Below are 21,012 nucleotides of genomic sequence, written 5' to 3' on the forward strand. Positions count from 1 at the left end.
ACACTAATTTACCATGAAGGAATTAAATGAGTACCTACTTTTAAACTATGATGTAAAATAAAAGTATACTGTACTCTTTAAGTTACTGTCTATAAAATGCATAGCCAAAAAAAACTTCGTAATACATATTAGTAAAGTAATTATCAAAAGATTAGAAGACAATCTTTAGTCATGCTGAATAGTCATCGAATTAGGTCTACTGTAAACATAAATACAATTTAAAATAAATATTCTATTCATTATCATGAACGTTTATTCAAAATAAATACACAATGTTTCTATACATATTTACACTAAAGTACAAAGGTTAATGCGTTGCATTTGGCTATAAGCCACAACAGTTATTTTTTTACTCAGTTTTCATATTATAAATCAAGGTATAAGATTTTTTTCTCGTGCCGCGAACAATATTTAGTAAAAAAATAAATACATAATGAATTTATCACTATGTCGAGCCCAATGACAATCTTTAAATATCAACTATAAACATAAACAACTCATAGCTATGCAAATACTTCAAGATTTGTAATATAATATGTTAAGCTCAGACTTTTTTCATGGTAATAGTTTGTTTTAAAATGCGTCAAACATTAGTAATTACGACGAAGATGAAAATATACGATGGTCAAACCTGAACGTGTCGCGTGAAGTTTTTTATGCAAAATAATTAAATAATAAAAAATACTTTTAGAAATTAGTAACAATAAAAAAAATCATTCGCTAAATTAATATTTTAAATAAATTATCATAATTGGAATGGTCGAATTCGTAATATTTTTCCTCTTTCTATGTAAATATAATCAGATATGTAAAGTATAGTATATACTAAGACACATGGACCTTAGAAAAATAGTCAGTTAGCTTACGTTTTCGAAGCGTGGTACTTGTCGTGGTACTACGAAGAGATACATAAATCTCTTATTCCTGTGACGGTTGTTCATTGACTTTCCGATTTTCTCTTTAGAACTCGATATTTTTGCCGAGTGCTGTGACTAAATTATTGTCTGAGCTATAACTAAACTAAATATTTCGGAAATAATTTACAGATCGTCTAGAAAATACTATATGACAGTAAAATTCCTAATTATTTATCTTTTGTACTGAAAAATCAGGATATATCTACAAAAATGTATTCAAATAACAAACTACGGAAATATGGCGTGATCTACTCGTGTCATTTTCTATAAGAATGCAACTAAAAAAATATGCTATTTTTACACTGGTTATTTTATTTTTCACTTTTTATTTTTAATTGTTAATGACACAATGTATCTTGTATTCACGATTGTAATTATTTTTAAAGTATTTGCTTTTATTGCATTCTTAGTAAAAGTAAGGTAGTTTTACGATTATATTAAAGAAATAAACATTCATAAAATGCAATAAATGTATTAATAATCTATGCCAGGTATAGGCCAGTCTATGAGCAAATACACTACTTACTTAGCTGCAGAATCATATTAGACCCTAAAATTAGGTAATAATAACGCCCAATTTCCGTTCCTTTTAAATTATCCCAGAAGTTTAGCCTCAAAAGACAAATGTGTCAAACGGAAGCGATGACGTCACGCTAAAATGCTTTTAATAATTGTTGGTCACTAGGAATTTTCTAAAACTGAAACCAGTGAAAATAGTATTAATTATAACCTTTTTGTTTAATACAAAGTTTTGAGATATTTTCAAAAGTTTATCAATGTTTTGTCCTTGTCATCCCTATATTGAAATAAAGACGAATGTATGATTATTTTCTTTTAGTGTGACGACTTATTTTAGTGTTGCCTTCATTTTTATTATAACTTCGATACACCATTTGATGAACGCTCACCATTAGGACAAAATTGGGCATTAATATCTTAAAAGCGTATCTATTTAGTATTAGTCTACGTTCCAGATATGTTATTTATTATTACTATTGATCTTAATATTGCAGTTGCCACGCAAAGCTGTCAGTGTATTAGTTAAGTAGTTAACTACATTGTTATAATACAGTTTTTCCCATTCCCTTCAAAAGTTCAACTGTATCACCATAATTTGACCCCATCGAATTACCATTAAATTATAGTCATAAAAACTTGACCACACAAAAACTATGTTCATAAATTTGATTTCGAATATCACCAGATTTATCGAAATATCTGACAAAGAGAGTACTAATGTAGTGACGACATTATTCTACATATTACACGCAATGACCAAATTGTAACATTGCGGAAAATCTTGGTGTGACGTCATTACACTACTCCAAATATATACCGTGTGACGGCTGTAACACTTTTCCTTTTGGAAAGAACGCCACCCTACTCCATAAAAGCCGGGGATATAAATGTCCTCTCTGAAACTTTGTTACCATACACGATAAAAGTCACGGCTGTAAATTTATTCTCGGAAACTTTGTCACCCTACTGCATAAAGATCACAGCTGTAAATATCCTCTCGAAAATGTGGTCACCCTACTCCATATGAATAGTGTCCGATTCGTAACACCACGGCATGTCCTCTTGGAACTTGTGTCTATGGGCATTGTTCTTCGCGTCATACAGAAGCGCGTTGTCGACGTACGCGTCGCACTCGTTGCACCACACGGATAGGTCGACGAGGGACAACACTAGAGGATGCCTGGTTGTGGAGTAGTGAGCTTGCATGTGACCGTTAATATTGCGCGCGCACGCAGTCTGCGGACAAAGTGTGATATTTATCGATAAAATTGTTGAAGGAATCGATAAGCATATTAAAATAATGGGTTTCTAATTTATCGTTTTTTTTTTTTATTTTAGCAGATACCGATAAACAGCTGTAAGGGAAACTATGATTATAAAATTTTAAATTATATGATTTTTTTTCTATAAAATAATCGACATGACAATGTTAACTTTTAATTTATTCAGTTATTTATATTGCTTTCAAAACTACAAATCGTCGCATTATACTTACAATATAGCAATGCAGACACACCCAATTCTCTTCAGTGTGTTCACAGTCCACGCACTTCATTCCTTGCTCGAACTTAACACCATTCGGTATCGCATACAACGAGTCCAAATGCGGGCACCACGGCATCGGTATCACGGCGAACATCTCCCCATCCACTATCGACTGCATATTCTCCGATAAATAATCGACTAACGTTCGTTTCGCATCACTAGAGCCTTGTTTATCAATTGACAGCTCTTGACTAATCGATACATTCGAGCCCGTGCAAATTTCGATCTCATTACCTGAATTTAAAGCTTCTTTTTTATTTTTGTTTGCATTACATGTTTGATCGTCTTCATCATCAGTGCCGCAGTGTATGCCGTCCTCACATTTATCGATGCTTAGATTAGCCATATCTGTCTCTAGAGAATATCGACTGCTCTTCGGCGATGGTAACTCTGTCTGGTAGTCATTTAACCCCCTCGACGGTAGAGGTGGGTCCAATACATCCTCTGAAGGCAACGCTACTTGAAACTTGAGACTTTTCCAATACTTCTTGTGGGTGTTTATGACGTCATTGATCGTTTCGACCGCCGACCAATGGCAGGTCTGTTTTGGCTCGTAGTGGGGCGTGATTGGGTCTCCAAGAAGCGCTTTGGTACACATGGCCATTGCGTATGATATGCTGGTTATATTGTAGCCTCCTTCAAGGCACAGGACTACCCGCCCTCCGGCTAAACCTCGTAGTAATTGCGTCATGCGGCCGTAGCATTCTGGAGTCACCTTGCATCCTAAAAAGATAACATATTTTAAATAAGAAATATAGATATTTATAGCTCGATAATTTTATGGTCTGCAATTATAAAAAATAAAAAAATAAAAATGCTTTATTCATCACGTAGGCGAACATGGTTGCACTTATGATAAGTCAAGGTACATGAGAACATTTAATTATTACTTAATTAGATTAGCTTATATAAATAAAGACAATTTATATTGAAAATAAAATAAATGAAAAATATACCTAGTAAACAAAGAAGCCAGCTCGGGCTGGCAGGGAAGAAATAAAATGATGTATATATGTATTTTTGAATAAGCAATAAGGGAGAAACGCGTCGCGATCCTCACCGGTGAGGACAATAAAAGCCCTAACCTAGCTAACCTACCAGCCTTTCAATAACAACCAAAGCGATGACTACCCGAAGAAGAAAGGCAGAAAGAAACTCCGGGCTTTATTTTTTGTCATCAATTGTCCATTCTTTTATAATATTGTTATTAAATATATATTTGTTTAATAAGTCTTTTTTATACAAAGTCTGATTAATTATATAAGCTAATACACGCACATCACCGTAAAAGTGCGGAGAAAATCCACATAAAAGTATTTAGCAATAACTAAAATTAACGAAAAAACAATAATACTAAAAAATTATAAAAACTATGAAACGGTGTACAGCGTGCATACGCCTACATTTACAAACATAATATTTTCATTTCATATTTTGTCATAGATCTCGGTCAATATAATTTAGAATATAAATTTTAAGGCTGATGCAACAAAATGATCGGTCGGTCGTCTATTATACATTGATAATTCAATGAGTCAATATAAAATAAAATATGTCACGGACATTTAAAACTGTTACCCAGTAATTCTCGGCACTTTTTTAGAAAAAATTATCGACGTTAATCTATCTTTTTCGTCTGCGATTCTATTCATATAATATCGATAATCGAATCTTGCACATAATTTACGCATACTAATAAAACAAAAATTCAATAGCCACCGCTATATATGAGAAAGCCCTTAATTTTATTTAAATAAATAATTGTATATTTATATCTAAATAAGTACTATACCTCCGAGCGGATCTCCAACGCATGCGTCGAACCCAGCCGACACGATGACCAGGTCCGGGTTGTACTCGTACGCTATCGGCAACACGATCTGTGTGAACGCCGCCATGTACTCCGCGTCGCCCATGCCACGCTATAAATAAACACAATGCAACATAGTTCTAACATTAAGATATAAAGTTGTATTTAGATTGTCGGGATTACCACTTAACACAAGCGAACTTGAATGACATGCAGTCTCAGGAAACAAAAAAATGTTTGAAGACCAAACATTAATTGTTTCTCTGAAGACATAAAATTTTCCTATTGTCGCAGATTTTAAAAAACTATGCATTATGTATTTTATAAAGGTGTAAATTTGTCGATTTTTTATCGATAATTCGTACGCACCTTATTCCAAGGTATATTAACATTGAAGCCCTCTCCTTTCCCCTCACCAGCTGCGGTATAGTCAGCCTCTTTCGAATGCGGGAAGAAGGACCCGTGGTCATACCGATGTATCGATATGTAAAGTATCTGTAAAAAAGTACAATAATTATAAAATAAAAGATAGGTCTTGGGAAATACATCAAATAATTAAGGGTTAAATAAAATCTATATTTTGTGATGCTGTTATATGTTACGTGTTTGAAAAGTGTATAGCTCATAATATCTAAAAGTCGATAACTCGATGTCAATGGACAAAGTACAGCACTCAGTCGCAAGTGCAAATAAATATCAATAACTGAAAATCGGTACGTATATCCAAAAATATCACAAAGTACCTTAAGTTCATGATAAAACCTCATTACACAATACACACATTCATAACTATGCCGGCAGATTTTATAGAGGTATCAAAATATTAGGGATGTCTTTACAAACAGGCCGTCATAGATATAAACATATCTTTCAACACTATCTATCAAGAGTGGGGTCATTTAGGCGTGTACGTATAAAATATTTTTTCCTACCTGTGGATCGTCATACGTGAGTCGCTGCGTCCCGTTCCCGTGATGTACGTCCCAGTCCAGCAGCAGTACCTTGGCCCCCGCCCCCCTGGCCGCGACCGCCCCCCCTGCGGCGCCCGCCAGCAGACAGAAGCCGCTGGGCACGTCGCAGGAGGCGTGGTGTCCGGGCGGCCGCACCACACACGCCCGCACCGCTGCGACCGCTCAGGACTTCTGTTGTAGCCTGGGTAGTAAAACGGAACATTATTTTTTTGTAAAATGGGATTTGAATGAGTAATAGCAATGCCTAATGCAAATGCAAAGAAAATTCGTGTGAGAAGAATTATTTTAAACACGCGTAAGGATTGATTGAGTTAACCATAGATTTTAAGTAATTTTATTTGCTAACACTAATTATAAGTGGATATCTTGTCTTTTATGAGTGAGAATTTTTTTTAAACCCAAATAAATACATTTCAAATATTTTAATCTAGTACCTCTATAATGCATCCCATCGCGACAGAGGCGCTCTCCAGCGAGTCGGGATGGAAATACACCGAGTCGTACAGGTCCTTTTGACTGTTCAAATCTCTCAGTTTTGTCGTCGATAGTTCTTTCAGTCTGTAAACATTAAATAAATCAAGTCTAAAATACAAAAGTAAAATCGATATAAATGTGAAATGACTAATAGCTGAATTTAATGAAACTAACTTATGTAGTAAATGTGTGAAAATATCAATGACCAATATTTCACATATATTTTTGTGATTTTATAAAAAACTACGATAGAAAAACACAGTACTACTTTCTGTACACTTGTCATTCAATTGAACCCTATGTTAAAAATTTGGTCCTTCGAGGCCGGATATGTACTGATCAAGATATTCCTTAGTGTGAACCGCCAATATCTCCTCGTCGGTGGCGCGGCGAGCCGTCACGTGATGCACTCGCTCCAGCAGCCCGTAGTCGCGATGCCGCTCGTGGATGCGCATTATACGCTCCGGACATTCCACGTGACCTCTGTACAATACACATAATTGAAAAAAACGTTGCCTGAAGTAATTAACTCACTGATCACAATTCCCCCTCCTCGCTTGGAGATCGGGAACCAAAATCCTTTTCCTTAGCCGTTACTTTACATAATCGCAATTACCTATATACTGGTGGTAGAATATATTTTATATCCGCCCGCATTGCGACCACCGTATACAATGTGTTAAAACTGGCTATAGTGGCCCACGAATGGTGTCTTGTTCCAGGATCAGCCTGTGTAAATCCGGTTCCAACAGGCCGGCATAATTGAGTCTACTGCCGAGGGGTAATCATCTCTCGTCAGTCAACATTCTATTGGACCCCATTTCACTATCCATCAGGTGCAGCGTATTTTTTATATATAACAAAAATATGACAAAAATTAAATGTTTTTTTTTTTTGGGTGCGTGTATTACGCACCTTAATCAACCAAAAACCTACGTGTCTAATTGTATCTACATTACGTATCATAAAAGGTTATTTAACTCACGGTTCACATATATTCTTGTGCTTCAACATAGCTTGGTCATAAAAGTAACAGACAGCGTGTTGTGGTATCGATAAATCCGTCACTGGAACAAAATAACTGTATTATCAAAAGATTTAATGTCATAATTTTGAAATAAAAATACTTTATATTTAATATTTGTTTCGTTTTTACTACTTGAAAATTTTGCAACCTTCATGATCACAGGGGTAGTTGAGGATTCGGTCGTCCGAAAAGTTTATGTAACAATATTTAGCTTAATTTTTTAATTATACATTTGATTCTAAATTATTCAAAATATTAATAAAAATGTCATTACTGCCATACGAGGCCTCAAAGGAAGGGTCCCTCTCCAGTTTTTTGTTGAACTTCCTCAACATTTCCTCTTAGTCAAATTATCACAGTATACTACATAGCACATTTTAAATTATTTGTGAATCTGCAACCAGTCACTGGTAGTAAACTGGTAGGGCTTAGTGACGCCCCCTCTCCCACTCCTAATCATAACCACCACTACTCACCCGACTTCAAATAGTTGAGCCTCTCAGCAATCCTCAACTTGGTAGCGTTATCCTGCAGCGGGTAACAGTTCCTGGTAGCAAACCGGTCCGGCCTGGTCTCATCCCCTCCCATTTCACAGTTACAGTGTGTTTCTGCTTCTGTCCGTCGCACACGTTGGGCGCGCCTTGGGTGGTATACGTCGGTTGGTAGTTGTAGCAACTCCAAACGTCTTTGTGTGCGTATATACAATTTAATATCGTGTCGCGGATTCTGTGAAGGATGTAAATATTACTGTTTAATTTGTTAGGAACTTGGAAATGAATATGAGTATTTACTACAAGTGAATTTGCCTTGTTTGTTTTTTCTTCTTATTTCAAGTAAATCTAATAGGTAAGTAACTTTACAATAGAATAGTATCATTTACTGTAGAATGAATGTAAGCTGTAGGTGGTTATTAAATATTAATTACATGCCATTACTTTCCACCAGGATAGACACCAGTGTGCCATACTATATAACTACATTTACTTTTTTTTATAACAGTATTATTTTTACATGACTTTAAATTAACATTTACTTTAAATCCCAGATTATATTATTCATTTATTTATTTATTTATTATATTATTACTTGTGATTTTTCTAAAATTACATATGTATTCCTTGTGAATTATCGCTTCCTTTAACAATGAAGGAAAACATCGTGATGAAACCTATATACTAGAGAAATTCTCTATAAGAATTTTGATGGTGTGTAAAGTCTACTAATCCGCACTAGGCCAACGTGATGAACTAAGGCCTAATCCCTCTCAGTAGTAGAAGAGGCCCGTGCCCAGCAGTGGGACAGTATATAATACAGGGTTGCTATTATCCTACTAAAATTCTAAATGCGAAAGTTTGTGAGGATATATGTATGTATGTTTGTTCCTCTTTCACGAAAAAAGCTACTGATCATATTTGTATGAAACTTTACAGTAATATTGTAACACATAGGCTACAATTTATAATAATCTTGTGTAACTCGGTCATAACATAACGATACATATCAAGTCAGAAAAAAAACTTCACGCAGGCGGAACCGCGAGCAAAAGCTAGTTACTAACTCGCAGCGACTCACTCATCACTGGGCTCTCCGATGTGGAGCATCCTGGGCGGCGCGTGTCCGAGCAGCGAGCGCAGCGTGAGCGCCGCGCCCTCCGCCAGCGACGCCGCGCAGTACCCGCCCTCCAGCACCACGCACACCGCCGCGCACGCCGCCTGCAGCATGTGCAGCAGCGACGCGTAGCACGCCGGCGACACTTCCATCTCGCCCTACAAACGTCGCATTATCACCCCGTATCATGTCAGTTAAGGCGGGCCGTGTTAATACGGTATTACTGAGGAAACCCGGTTATAACGACTCCGGTTATAGCGACGCATCGGTTATAACGACGAAATAGTAAGTTGTATTTAAATAAATGTATATAAAAAGCGTATGGTATGTAACGACTATCGGATATAGCGTCTAGATTCGGTGATCCATTTAATGTCGCTATAACCGGTTTTCACTGTCAATTTAAATTATAACCAATGAATTATTTATTAGTAATTTAGTCCAAAATAAACTGTTCCATTTTATCGATCCCGCAGTGAAGACAACAATGATCATTGATAGCGACAGAAGGGTCTCAGACTGATGTAAGCTTTAGTTTGCCGTATGCTTAGCGCAAATTGAATGCAGTTATGAATTTTTGATGTCAGAAAACTTAAAAAAACTAAATGTATTTTCATGTTTTCATAGATTGACGATTCGATAAATCTTTTTTATGAACACCCTTTACAAGGAATAGTCTTCGGGAAAATGCAAGCAACATGTAGTTTGAAAGCTTCTTCACAATCGATCCAGAAGTTTTTGTGTCGCTCAACATGCCACATCGATGGATCCTAAGTAAACTGTCGTATCTGGAAAAATAGCGATATTCAGTTTTTAGCGTTTTGTTATCTACAACCAAACCCATTTAATTCAAAAGTAAATAAACGAAAAAAAAATCTTCATTAAAAATATTTACTTACTAACTAGCAATGAAACGTAAAAATATCGCAACTTTTTCAGATATGATAATTTACTTAGGAGCCATTGATATCAAGTTATAAACCACAACTATACCCATGTATGCTTGCCATGTTAGCCGGCTAACATAGCAGTTACGTGTCTCGGGAAAATAACCTTATTATTTATAATAATAATAATATCAGCCCTGTATTATATACTTGCCCACTGCTGAGCACGGGCCTCCTCTACTACTGAGAGGGATTAGACCTTAGTCCACCACGCTGGCCTAGTGCGGATTGGTAGACTTCACACACCTTCGAAATTCCTAGAGAGAACTTCTCAGATGTGCAGGTTTCCTCACGATGTTTTCCTTCACCGTTAAAGCGACGGATAAATTCACAAAGAATACACACATGATTTTAGAAAAGTCAGAGGTGTGTGCCCTTGGGATTTGAACCTGCGGACATTCGTCTTGGCAGTCCGTTCCACACCCAACTAGGCTATCGCCGCTTATTATTTATTATTATAATATTGATTTTTATATTTTAAAACAATAAACGTATTTTTGCGACTATCCGGAATTTTTGCGTAAAATAATTGTGAATTGAAATAAAAACTATTTAACGGATTTTATCGCGGTTTTTTATATTATTATTTTCTTCCGACGTTTCGAAGACTGCAACCTTCATGGTCATTATAATTGTGAATATTACACAAAAAAATATTACTTACTTTAGAGTTACGTAACTTTTGGAGGGAGGGGGGCATACAGGAAAACGTTACGGCGCGTTACATTGGGGTCAAAAATCTTCAAACATAGCGTTACGTAAATACTTGAACGGCATCTACAAGGTTATTTTCCTGTGACACGCGTAACTGTCATGTTAGCTGGTTAACATGTCAAACATGCAATTGTTAAGTATGGTTGCTGAGTATCTTAGATAAAAACCCAGACATACACATCACTCATAACTCAAAATCGAACCTTCTCGTCTCCTAACGCGGAGTCGTACCCGGCCGATATTATTATAAGTTGCGGTGAGAACTGAAAGAGACAGACATACAACTTTGTGTGAGTAAGAAAGAGATGCAAGTACCTCGGGACAGCCGATCGCCGCGTCGTATCCGGCCGATATTATAATCAGCTCCGGTTGATACTAGATTTTTAAAAAGAAAATGTTACATTAATGACAATATATTTTTTATAAATTCAGTCTTTTATAATGTTATAGGTAAAGTAAAATTTTTAAGAATATAATATAAAACTTTTCTACTGGTTAATATTATCTTTTTTCTAGAATATTCTGTATAATGAAACACTTATCTTTTAAGGCTAATATTTATTTTGTGTCTGGCTGTTAGTTAATATTTACTTATAACTCATTAACTTGAAGACTATTTTCATTACACTCCTCCTTTTCCGGTTTTAACCAGCCGACATAATTAAATCGACTGGCGAGAGATTACCATCTCTCGACTGTCTATGTGAACTCATCTCTTATAATAACCGGCAAACAACTTAAGCACACTACAGCGTGGTGGGTTATTTTACGTAAAGGTAGCTACACTAACGTACCACACGTAATTATGCTCAAGTTTTTTGCCGTCTATTATGAAATAGGGTGCAGGGGAACCACATTGGACATGGTTCTATTGTAGTGTGTGTAGTCAGTATATAAGTTATGTATAGTATTAAGTCAGTATAATGAGTGCAGTCAAAAGAGCCTAAAACCAACGACACGTCACAACATAAATTCATCCTTCAATAGGGTACCGGACTCATTTTTGTTCATTACTATTATCAAATATTTACATAAATTATAACACAGAAGGAATTATTAAAAATCCGGTAAAAAAATCAACAAGTTACAAGTCTTTGAATTTCGGTGGAAGGGGTAATTAACAAGAAACAGAAAAGAGACGAAATACCCACATATGACGTCATCGGGAATTACGACGCGTGCTAAAGAAATAGATGAAGCGAATTCCCCACATCGCGCCCACTTCTACATATTACAATATTTTAAATATGAATTACTCGCTCATTTTTAAACCAATTTTAATGCAGTTTTCGCAGGAGTGCTTCTTATTCGTATTATTAACCATTACATATATAATAATGTACAAAATCAAGCACAGGCCGGTCCCCAATTACAGCCATCATAAAAAAAAAATCACCTCGAAAGCCATGGGCATCAGGAGTTGATGCCATATCGCTATATAGTCCTCATCCTTCATCCCAGTGCGGTTGAGAGGTACGTTGAAGTTAAACCCCTTGCCGAGTCCGCTGCCGGTGTAGTGGAAGTCCGACTGGCGCAGATTCGGCCAGAACGTGCCATGCTCGTAGCGATGGATTGAGAAGTATACCACTCTGAGAATAGAGATTATTTTTGCTTTTCACGTTGTAGATGCATATTTTTTTATCTCAGTTTAAATTTTGTGACGTTAAAAGTTTAAAAACGATTTTGTCTCGTATTCTCGAAGAAATTCAAACTGGATTAAGTTGAACAAAACGCCACTAACCTTGGGTCATCGTAAAACATCTGCTGTGTCGCCTGACCGTGGTGTACGTCCCAATCCACTATTAAAATTCTGAAACAAATAAAAATTCATTAATAAATACCAATTAGAACTTATCTTATCCTTGGTTATCTTCTCCCCCTTAAAGTTGAGGTGGAGAGACTACCTATAGCATTATTTCCACCTATATACAATGTTTAATTGTATATGAAGTGCAAATCTATACTATTATATAAAGAAAGAAAGAAAGAAAGATTTTAAAGCGGAATAGTTTGTTTTCTTTTTTTTTAATGCACTAATCTCAGCAGCTACTGGTTAGAATTGAAAAATTTTATAAGTATTACTTTATTAGTGGCCCATAAATAATCTAGTGAAGCAATTGTAAAAAAAAATGCAGTGGACTTGGATACCCTAGATCATATTTAACAAAGGTTGTGAAACACTGCACTAGTACACAATACCTTTGCAGTCCGTGTTTGTGTATGGCGTGGCTGGCGGCCAGCGCCGCGTTGTTGTAGAAGCAGTAGCCGCAGGGCTCGGCGCGCATGGCGTGGTGTCCGGGCGGCCGCACCAGCGCCGCGCCGTTCTGCACCTCGCCCGACACTATGCGCGACACCATGTCTATGGTCGAGCCGGCCGCGAGGAGGGCCAGCGAGTGCGTACTCTAGAATATCGTTTTGTTCATTAAGCGGAATTGGATCCAGTGTCGACTGACAAGGTTGTTCCTCGCCAGTCGACGCAATTATGCGGGCCTGTTTGATATTGTTACGTTCATAGTTTCTGTCCTAAAAACACTTGGTGTGTTGTATTTCTAGCAATATTTACCCGGAGAAGGTAATCAACGAAAGATTTAAAGCCAAGGCAGGTCATAAACTAAGGCAAATAGAGTCATGGCAGGTAGATCGTAAAACTAAGGCAAACAGTTTCTACAACATGATGGAAAATCTTGAACCATTCACATGGTAGCGGGATATTTTCACTAATATTTTTTATTCATATCCAGGTTTACACTTAAGACTCGAGTTCTTATATCGTGATCGCCACTCCGTACACAACCACAAGCTGTCAATATTGAAAATGAAAAAAACGTTTCATTTTTACATTTTTCATTTCGTTTTTTACAAAAGATATACAAAGTATGAATTCTACAGTAATATACGAAATAAATCAATGTATAGACAACGGTCCCCACACTAGGCAAGCCTGTATCGTTGGGTAAAATAATGATTTACTTACCGGATGTATATATATAGCGTCGTATCTAGACGACAGCTCCCTCCAGGAACTCCTGTGTTGTTGTTTTGGTGCGTAGTCTCCATCATTTCGTACACGGATGGCGAGTGCAGCGCGCACAGTTCCTCTTTGGTGGCGGCGCGCGGGGCGTACTGTTTGCATTGATCTATGAGGTTTAACTCTTGGCATCTGAAATTAATTTTTATATCTAATTTAATCTAACGAGGTTTAGAAAAGGTTTTCTTGGTAGGTAATGGCTCGGCTGTGCCTGATAGTGCCGACGTCCGTGGGCAACGGTATCCACATATCACAGGTGGGTTGTTAGCTCATCTTCGGCAGCATTAACGAAAATATAATAATCATAACGACCAGGGAAAACATCGTGAGGAAACCTGAATACCTGAGAAATTTTCTCATAGGAATTTTGAGGGTGTGTGAAGTCTACTAATCTGCATTAGACCAGCGTGGTGGACTAAAGCCTAATCCCTCTCAGTAGTTAGAGGAGGCCCGTGCCCAGCAGTGGAACAGTATATAATACAGGGCTGATATTATTATTATATTATTAACGACCAGTAGTGTAGCGTGGATTCTTGACCCGTGCAAACGCAAAATTTGCCGTCCCAAGGCAACTGGTAACTGGCAACTGGTACCCTTATCGCAACTGGTACATGCGATAAGGGTAAAAAAAATAGAGATGTTTTTACATATTTTGACCGCCCCTCCCTCCTTCTGTACCAAATACACTATGCCATTGCTAATAAATTAATATGATTGAATTTGTGTATCTATATTTCGTAAAACGTAAATATCTATGTTAATTACGTAACTTTTTCGAGATGGTTGTTAACATCATCTTGTGGAACCGAGCCATAACTCATTTAGTTGATTTAATGCGTTGGCAAGTTACCTTATATATTACCCATAAGAACGCAACACAGACAAGTGAGGTGAAACATACTCTAACAATCCTAGCAAGGTCCCATACAAATTATTTGCAAAGAAAAATCACATTAGCTCGATATTATTCAGTTTTTGTACTTAATAACAATAACAATGATTTCTTATGTTTACGCGAATGTTAGACATTGAAATTAAACTACTTTCCTATTCTATCGCGGTTTTTTATATTTTAGTTTTCTCCCGACATTTCAAAGACTTTGCAGCCTTCATGGTCACAAGGGGGGACTGAGGTGTTCATCCGCAAAGTCAGTTACAATATCTATCTACATTTTACAATTTAAAATTTTAGCTGTTGGTGGTCCGGTCTACGCAGAATGAGCTAACAGTAATAACAATCACTTGCCTGTTTATAACACTGATGAGCCTCTCCGGGCATTCGGGGTAGTTGTCGTCCCACAGACATCGGTGCTCGGCCATGCGCGGCTCCGTCACTAAGCCTGTCGGGCCCTTCACTTTGTTCTTAGATTCCATTGCCTGTTGAAAAGTTATTAAGGACATGATATGTTCTAAAAGACCTAAAAAATAGGCTAGGGACCAACTGCAATTGAGCTAAGGATGTGCAAACGAAAACGTGTCAAATAGCGAAACTTTACCCTCCAGAGCAATATTTTACATAAGTCACTATAGGCATCGGGAGTTTGGTGCAAGTAGCACGTGCACCTCCCTGCCCAAAAATATAAGCCACTGAATAAATCTGCAACTATGGGTCTATTAACCACAGAGTCTTTTTTAAGATAATGCATTGTCAAAAACCTGCACCATTTGAATATGAAAAAAAAATTAATATTATGTAGTATAGTGTGTGCAGATGCACCTCCTTAAAACTAATCTTGGTGGCATGCTAGCCACTGATTTACAGGACCACATTATTTATAAAAGTTACTCTGTGCAATTACTGAATAAAGTCGATTGTTAACCAGAAATGCGTTCAGCGATTTCATCGTTTACTTTTAATAAACGTCCATGTCTTTTGCATTATTCACAAACTTTGAATTTATAATATACATTAATCTACAATTTGGTTACCATGTTAAATATGACATAGCATATCAAACATTACCTAGGAGTAAAAATTTATACACCGTGATTTTATTTAATAATAATATCAGCCCTGTATTATATACTTGCCCACTGCTGAGCACGGGCCTCCTCTACTACTGAGAGGGATTAGGCTTTAGTCCACCACGCTGGCCTAGTGCGGATTGGTAGATTCACACACCTTCGAAATTCCTATAGAGAACTTCTCAGATGTGCAGGTTTCCTCACAATGTTTTCCTTCACCGTTAAAGCGAACGATAAATTCACAAAGAATACACACATGATTTTTTAGAAAAATCAGAGGTGTGTGCCCTTGGGGTTTGAATTATCAATCTCGAGCGAGTGAAAAATAATATAATCAAAACCTATTTTTTATTTACCACATTTTGGTTCCAAAACAATTATAAAATTACGGTGTATATAGCATATTAAATTTAAAAGGTTTTAGGAAAAAATAATAATATATTTCACTTACAATTTGGTAATGATCACGCAGCTCCATAACGAAATTTTGTTTCTTTTTTTGCAGCGCCTTTTTCTTCGCAGCTAGCACAGACGCTGACGGCTGTCAGATTAAACACACCAACTATAAAATCCTTAAAATTATCACTGATAACATGGGTAACATAGATTATTATGTTGCACTGTTATAAATCTTATAGTAAACAAAGGAAAATCTATTTAGATAAACAAAGTTGTAGAATCTGTTTGTTAGTTCACTATTGATATACCTAGTAAGTAAATATAGGAAATTGGAGTAGCTTTTTAGTATTTTAATAATTCAAGAATTTCAAAGAAGTATATAATTAGAAAGGTATTGCAGTAAAAGCATCTACAGAAACATGTGTGAAAGATAAAACAAGAGTGTACAAAACATTTTTTTTCCTATAGAGGATTATCCAGGCCAATAATTATCATACCAGAGTTGCTTATTACTAAAATAATATTATGATTCCAGTTAGGCTTCAAAACCAATCACAATACCAATTGATTTTATAAAACTTTGGATGCTTTGAATTTAGAATAGGAGTATTACTGGAATAAACATAAAATATTTCTATTATATAACCATAAAAATGACTATAGCTAACTCTACAATGCCACAAACAAAGTCAGAAAGAAAACTTGTCTTAAATATTTACAACTGGCCATTGTTACTGAGTCAAACATAAAGATAAGATGTGTAGCAATATTGTGAAAATATAATAAAATATTAACTTCGTGTAACAATAATAAAACTCTGTTGTGTTAGATTGTTGGAGAATGATTTAAGAAAATGTTTTGAGTTAGTAGAGCTTAGTTTACATAAAAAAACTGGTATCATTAATAAAAAATGTGGTGCAAATATGGCCACTCTCACTGTAAGTATTCAGTACAAACAAGAAGTCACACATTAGGATGGTATTGTTTGCTATTTATCTTTTGTTAATTTATCTATACTAATATTATAAAGAAGTGAAGTTTCTAACTCTGTTTGTTTGTAGGGGATAACCTCTGGAACTACTGAACAGATTTTGAAACTTCTTTCACTAATCTCAGGAAGCTATATTAAGTGCTATAAGCAACTTTTTATCCTGGGAAAATATAGAGCAGGTCCTTTTATCACAGAACATCTTCTTCACACATGCAGAGCTGTGGTAAAAGCTATGATAAAAATATAATGTATTTTTAAAAATGTTTACTCTAAATGATACCTTACAAATGTCTTATCTTAATTACTTAAATACAATTTGTGAACTATTTCAGTAATTTTACTACAGTTAAAGAAAACTCTAGAATGAAAAACAATCCGATGTGCTATTTAGATAGAAAGCTAACTAAACAAATATTAATAAGTGCTTAAAAACCCAAGAAAGAAGCTAGATATAATTATTACTAATCTATCTTTGCCAGAATAAATTTCCAATGTTAATTTCAATGGCTCTACTGATTTAGCATTTGATGTATACAATGTAATGAATCATTTATGAATTGTGTTTTTCCATTGTTTCTTTTGAATGATTTATAACTCTTGCTGCTACGAAGACGTATGCATTAATGCAAATAGACGAAATTAAATAGCCAACAAAACTCATTTCAGTGGAAAAAAATATCATTAACATAATTTAGCATTTTCATAGAATCTCCACCAAAATGAATATTATATACTCTAATTAAAATGTATACTAAATAAAAAATAAATTCTGAACTTTTTTCTTTGGTCATATTTTAATAAACACATTTGTAAAAGAATAAGGACTAGGCTTAAAGAGGGAAGGCAAATCAGATTAGCTATTGCTACAACCTTATTTCAAGTTAAAATTTTGACAAATTAAGTTTGCTTTATTCTTAAAACTGTTAGCTGTTTCTTTTATTTCATTATTATTCATTTTCGTAATGAAATGTTCAAATTATTTGGTTTTCTAATGCATTTTCATCCTATTTGTTTATAAATGGTTTTGTACAATTACAAATAGCTCTAGGTTTATGCATATTGTAAATATAGGAATTCAAAACTGTGATTTAAACACGAAATCATTTCAAATCGCAGTAATAAGTCTAATTATCCATCTTCACTTAGTCTGGCTCACACAACCGCCTACGACATTCATTGCGCAGCGACAAATCATGTATACAGATTGCTTTCAATTAAAATCGCTTATATCCTTTGTTTGCGTGAATTGTGCGTTAACTTTAGCACGTTTGTGATATCATGTTACCTTGGCACCGGCTGACATTGCCCGGGTCTGGATCTTGGCCTTGCGAGCACCATTTCTGGTAACAATGTTCGATGCGGGCGGAGTCGCTTTCTTGCTGTCACCGGCTGACCGGCGCGCTTGCGGCGGCTGCGGGGTAGACTGAAATATAAAAAAGTACGACAAAACAATTATATATTGGGAATCGACCGCTTATAACCGCGCCAAATATAAACGGTAGTACGTAATACCAAAATTGCTTACCATTGTCAGTTTTATGTTGTATTGGATAAATAGAATAGGTTCGTACTTGTCACTTATTCATTTTGCTGTGATGTTTAATAAATAAAAAGAGTAAACATCCCGGTCTAATATTGCGGTTGTTCCAAAAAAAGATTTTTTGCGAGAAGAAATTAGGCCAAATAAAATAAATTTTTTGATTGAGAAGAAATTAGAAGAAATGCTGTATTGTTAATTTGTTTTTCAATTTTTTAAAAACCCATAAAACTAGACATTATTTTAGGGTTACGGTTCCGGTATTAGGTGAGATTTTTGTTTTAACGCTCCATGATGTAAAAGGATTATCAGGTATTTACTTAAGTCTCCGCAGTCACAGTTCATGACTATTTTGATCTCTATTTAATATAAATGCATTTTAGGAACATTAATTATGAATATTTACACGTCGAAAAGCAAATTATTATTCATAAAGCATATAGTCTTAGCGGTGACCGAACCATGGCCTGTCATGAACAAAAATACCTGTATAATGCTTAACTATATTTAGTAGAATACTTGTGGCAATAACATTAATTCCTAACCAGGACTTTAAACTAGTATCGATCAGTTTTGAATGAATGAATCCTAGCCGAATTTCGTTTACGGCAGCCAATCTCAATGGAGATCAGTTAGGTACGCATATAATATACTGCACAAGTTTGTGTGCAGTACAAAGGTATTCCTACACTCTCATAGGCCGGTGAGATGGCAAACCTGACATGACCAGAGAGAGATCAAGTGCGGGACCAACAACCAAGACATGAGGGTGTCACACTGCCATCTTCCTAATTCAGGAAGATGAGGAAGTAAACAAATAATAATTATTAAGATGAAAAATGCAATGACTTTGGGATTTAAACCCAGTATTTGTGTGTAAAATTTTTTATTGTTATGAAATAGTAGGACAAAGATGTACAATATAATTTAAGACATGCCCCTGTTGCAGTTGATTGAAGATGAAGTTGTTAAAACCTTTGTGGGTGTTGCGACATAGCAGGAGAAAGAAGCTAGGCTGTTCAGTCAGCACCTGGTCTCCTCTAGCTACTGCATTCAACACTAGACCTAGTACAAGACCTATTTTTGATTCTTTGAGGGAGAGGACTGTAAGTGATTTGAGTTAAATATTTTCCTATTACATGTGATTATATTTTATTTAAAGTAAAATAATGTGTGATATTATTACTAGCTTATTGCTCGCTACTCAAGGCGTTATATATAGTTTAAGGCTTTCCATTATAAAAAAGTAGTTTTTAGTTCTTCCCAGGGTTTCAAACTGTATCCATACCAAATTTCATCTTAATACGTTGGGTATTTATTGAGTTTAAGAAGTTAAGTCAGACTGATGCAGCGGGGGAATTTGTATTATAATATATTTTTAGAACTATTAAGTTTGAACAATCCCGTCATACATCATTGTTGCATAACTTTAACCATTTACGCGAGCGACGCAGAGGACTTCAAATTTTACATTGTACCCGTATTTGCAACATGTTTCATTATACACTAACTATTATTCATAAACATTATTTATTAAGCATACACTTATAACATCTGTTTCTCAGTGCTGATGGCATGGCAGCCATTGCAGTGCATAGATATAGGGCTGTTGTGATTGGCTAATTTTAAGATACAACTTTATTCTAGTTAGCTGATATAGCTGAACTAACAGCCTATAGCACCCACAAATAAAGGGCTATCCAACACAAAACGATTTTTTCAGTTCAAACTGGTAGTTCCTGAGATTAGCCATTACTGCTCCGCCCTATTGGTCATAGCGTGATGATATATAACCAGAGCACCTCCACGAACAAAGGGTTATCCAACGCAAAAGAATTTTTCAGTTTGATCGGTAGTTCCTGAGATTAGCCATTACTGCTCCTATTGGGTATAGCGTGATGATATATAGCCTATAGCAACCACAAACAACGAAGCTATCCAACGCAAAAAGAATTTTTCAGTTTGGACCGGTAGTTCCTGAGATTAGCCATTACTGCTCCGCTCCTATTGGGTATAGCGTGATGATATATAGCCTATAGCACTCCACGAACAAAGGGCGATCCACATCAAAAAGAATTTTTCAGTTTTGACTGGTAGTTCCTGAGATTAGCGCGTTCAAACAAACAAACAAACAAACTCTTCAGCTTTATATAATAGTATAGATTGGCGAAGAAATTATTGTACTAGAGTCAAAATGGTTATGTGTAGTAAGTAAGCTGTTGGATGTCCGAATAAAATAAAATAAAAGTTAAAGCACAGAATATTTAAAACAAACTGATATTATAACTATGATTTTAACTAAGCATACAAATCTCATTAAGAACTATGTATAATTTAATTGTATATTATGTTTGTTTGATCTAAGAATGCTCGGATGAATAGTTTGTGTTTTTTGAATGTGAGTTGATTTATATTTTACAGGTACAAATAATTTATCAATAAGTATTCTTTATACACTAACGCCCGAAAAATAACCAATCCTAATCCAATGTATGCCATCTAATATTGATAATTCATTCGTTTTATGGATAAAGTATGCCAATAACCAATCCATAGATTC

The 21,012-nt window shown here is 35.6% G+C and overlaps 1 pseudogene; it reads right to left on the bottom strand.

Annotated features, from left to right (window-relative positions):
* Positions 1–2,272: 2,272 nt before the first annotated feature.
* LOC119188339 lies at positions 2,273–18,569 on the bottom strand (annotated as a pseudogene).
* Positions 18,570–21,012: the final 2,443 nt, after the last annotated feature.

The sequence above is a fragment of the Manduca sexta genome, unplaced genomic scaffold (assembly GCF_014839805.1).
Source record: "Manduca sexta isolate Smith_Timp_Sample1 unplaced genomic scaffold, JHU_Msex_v1.0 HiC_scaffold_205, whole genome shotgun sequence".
Classification (NCBI taxonomy): Eukaryota; Metazoa; Arthropoda; class Insecta; order Lepidoptera; family Sphingidae; genus Manduca; species Manduca sexta.